Source organism: Gorilla gorilla, chromosome 12 (assembly GCF_029281585.2).
Source record: "Gorilla gorilla gorilla isolate KB3781 chromosome 12, NHGRI_mGorGor1-v2.1_pri, whole genome shotgun sequence".
Taxonomy (NCBI): Eukaryota; Metazoa; Chordata; class Mammalia; order Primates; family Hominidae; genus Gorilla; species Gorilla gorilla.
This window is the reverse complement of record NC_073236.2, coordinates 77,222,812-77,226,210: the sequence shown is the minus strand read 5'-3', so window position 1 is coordinate 77,226,210 and position 3,399 is coordinate 77,222,812. Positions and strand designations below refer to the sequence as shown.

The 3,399-nt window shown below is 36.5% G+C and overlaps 1 pseudogene; it reads right to left on the bottom strand.

The window, feature by feature from the left end:
• Positions 1 to 887: 887 nt before the first annotated feature.
• Positions 888 to 1,371, bottom strand: LOC101131990 (probable ribosome biogenesis protein RLP24; annotated as a pseudogene).
• Between the last annotated feature and the right edge of the window lie 2,028 nt (positions 1,372 to 3,399).

Below are 3,399 nucleotides of genomic sequence, written 5' to 3'. Positions count from 1 at the left end.
ACCAGCTGCTTAAATAGTGAAAATTCCTGTGCCACTTTTTTTTAAACCTTTTAAATGGCTTTATATGCAAATAGTGAACAGATGTTGTACCCATAAATTCTACTTTCCAAAAACAGGAGCTTTTTAAAAGAAAACCACATAATAACTTTTAAAAGGTGCTGGGATTCCTCTGCTTCTAGATCATTGCTAGGCTAGAAAAATAAAGTTTGTTCTATCAGGAATCACAAGTTAGAACTGAGTGTTCTCCAAAGTGGAAATTCTAGAGTGTAGTGTCACTCCAGGCAAAGATTATTCAGTTCTCATCCCCAGCATCCACAGCTACCTATCAGAAGGGTTAAACCAGGTCAAAACAGTCCAGCATAATTAGGCTTCATCAAACAATGTCATTATGCTCTTCTAAGATACAAATAAACCAAAACAGGAAATACTAAAATTAAAATAATATTTGACACTGTCATACAAATTGTTATTTCCTTGTTGTATCCCCCACTTCTATAGCATTAATAAAGGGAATATTTTACTGCAAAGATTATTTTATTTTATACATCACTGGCCATGAATTTTTGCCATTAGTTATTATACAAATGCTGCCTAGTGCCATTATCCAAATGGCATAACCATTTTATGTCCACAATTCACTTCTACAGTTATAAGTAGAATTTTCGTGATTTACATAAGTACATCTATCAGTGAAGATTTAACACTGAGATGCAATCTAATGTCCGTAATATGTGACGTTTCGTAGATGGCAATGTAGGAAAGATATATTTTAATCACTTTTCATTTAAGTGACCTTATGTAAAAAGTAAACTAATAATTTAGTAGTTCCAAGTCTCCAGAGGGCATTTTCAAATGTACATAAAAGAAATGGTTACAGAGATTTTTTTTTAAGAAGCATCTTCCATGTCCACATCCTCTTGTAACTGCTGTACCATTTTCTCTTACAACTGCTTTCCTTTGCCTGCAAGAGGGGCTAGGATAAGATGGATGTTTTGCTTGACTTCTTTGAACTTTCTGTAGCGCTTTATTTTTCTTCAATCTGTTCACTACAAATTTAGCTTGGCGTTTCTGTTTGATCTCTTCAACTCTCTTTATTGCCTCAATAGTTTTATTCCATAGCTCTCACTGGTATTTGATAGGTTCATTTCTACGTTTTTCAAATTCAAATGAATTATCCACTGTAAGCTCTTTACCAGCTGCTTTCCGGAATGCTTTGGTCCACCCAACTTTGCGAGGATTGCGCTTCTTTTTAAAGTTTTTATGATATTTAGAGTTACAAAATCTGAACACCTTGCGATTGTTCTGGACAAACATCATGCTGTGGCCAGGGTAGATGGACCCCGAACAGAAATAACACTTCTCGATACACATGTTGAACCCACCAAACAAACGCCAAGCTTGAGAGCCCTGTGCCACTTATTAAATGTACCCCTATTGGAGCTTCCCAAGTGCTCTCACTCCCTAATCCCTCCCCCTTCAACTTCCCTGGCTTTCCCCCTGTATCCCCCATTCGTCTAAACTCCAGCGACTTTTCCAGCTGTCATCCATACTGGTTGGTCAGTGCCCAACTATTTAACGGTTTTAAAATATTTTGAATATCACCCCGGATATAAGAAACTCTTTTGCGTCTCCCTGCACAATACATACCTGCTCACCATAGAAGCTAAATCCTTGTGACTGAATCCTCTGGGGCTCACAAAGTTGGAGACTATGTTTAAAACTGGCCATTTTTATGGAGGTTGCAGTGAACCAAGATTGCGCAACTGCACTCCAGTCTGGGTGACAAAAGCAAAACTCCATCTCAAAAAAAAAAAAAAAAAAAAGAAAGAAATTGGCCATTTTTACATGTAATAGGTGAAAGTAAAATGAAAACCTTAACTGGACTGTATGAGTTTTATCAACAAGTGTAAATCAGATATATTTATTTTTCTATATGTACAGGTGTTTTATTGTTTTAAAAAATAAAGGGAATTTTTGAAAAAACTTTAGTTCTAGACTTTAAAATAACAGAACATACAAATGTGTTCTCTTTTTAAAGCATCTTTATGGAGGTATAAGTCACATACCATAAAATTCATCCATTTAAAACATGCAATTCAATGATATTCAAAGAATTTTACAACTATCATTGCAATCTAATTTTAGAATATTTTTATCCACCCCCAAACCTTAGCAGCCACTCCCTATTCCCTTCTGCCCTCAGCCTCTGGAAACCTCTAATCTACTTTCTGTCTCTATGGATTTGCCTACTCTGTGTATTTCATATAAATGGTGTCATAGAATATGTCAATTTTGTGATTGGTTTCTTTCACTTACCATATTGTATCAAGGTTATGAGTGCATTTTTGACATCTGAATCAAGTTGAAACCAGAAGCAATCCTGGGCAAAATTTGAAGGACACAGTAGTAACGTTTGGTTTTGGTATCCTCTGACCTCTTCTTCTAGATCCAGCTCTACCTTATCCCCCAGGCCTTTCCTCCCCACGCAGTTTCCCAATTTTGGTATTATCTCCTTCCCTACAAACAGATCTCTTGTGAAATACCTGGACCTATGGAGATCTGTTTTATCTTAAAACTCCCTGAAAGTAAGGAAACATAAGCAGTAAGGACTCAATGTACTACTCTGCCCAATGGTAATTGCCTTTAGAGGATAATTCCTTAATAGCAATAATAGTTTTCATTTTGGAACCCTAACTAATGGCTGGGTTCTGCACTAAACACTTTGTAATACCTCATTCTTGGTAACTAGGAATTAGGTAATAGGTCATTCTTGCTAACCAGGCAGGTGTGTACTAGTATTTTCATTTTACAGGGAAGACGGTATGGATTCAGAGAAGTTACCCACCCAAAGCAACCCATCTATTAAATGGCAGAAGCAGGATGTCCATCAGGTGTATTTGATTTCATGATTCATGCTCTTCATTGCTTCATTCACATAGCCCAAGACACGGGTTTTTCACATTTTAGTATCTCTGAAATTGGGATGTTTCTTATAACTGATGATGTCTTATTATACTAGGCCTTGGTTTTTCTTTCTTAGTGGCATATAAAACAGTGATGCATCTTACAGAGGTTTATATCTTTGATTTTGATAAAAGCTGGTACCAAACAATATTGACTTTCTAAAGGAATTAGCCTTTAATAATGGAGTTTTAGGCATTAGTGACAGAGGTAAAGAGAGAAGGAGATGGGTTTTGAGGGGAAGCTCCTTCCTCAATGTAGCAATGTCTCACATATACAGATGCCTATCTGCTTCTTCTGTGGATAAAAGTGACCCGGTAAGTGCTAACCTCATGATGCCTTAATCACACACTGCTCCTTTGAAATATCTAAGTTTTTACATTTTGGTATAGAGAGGTGATGGTCTTGCAACATCAGTTTACCATTGGAGTTATTCAA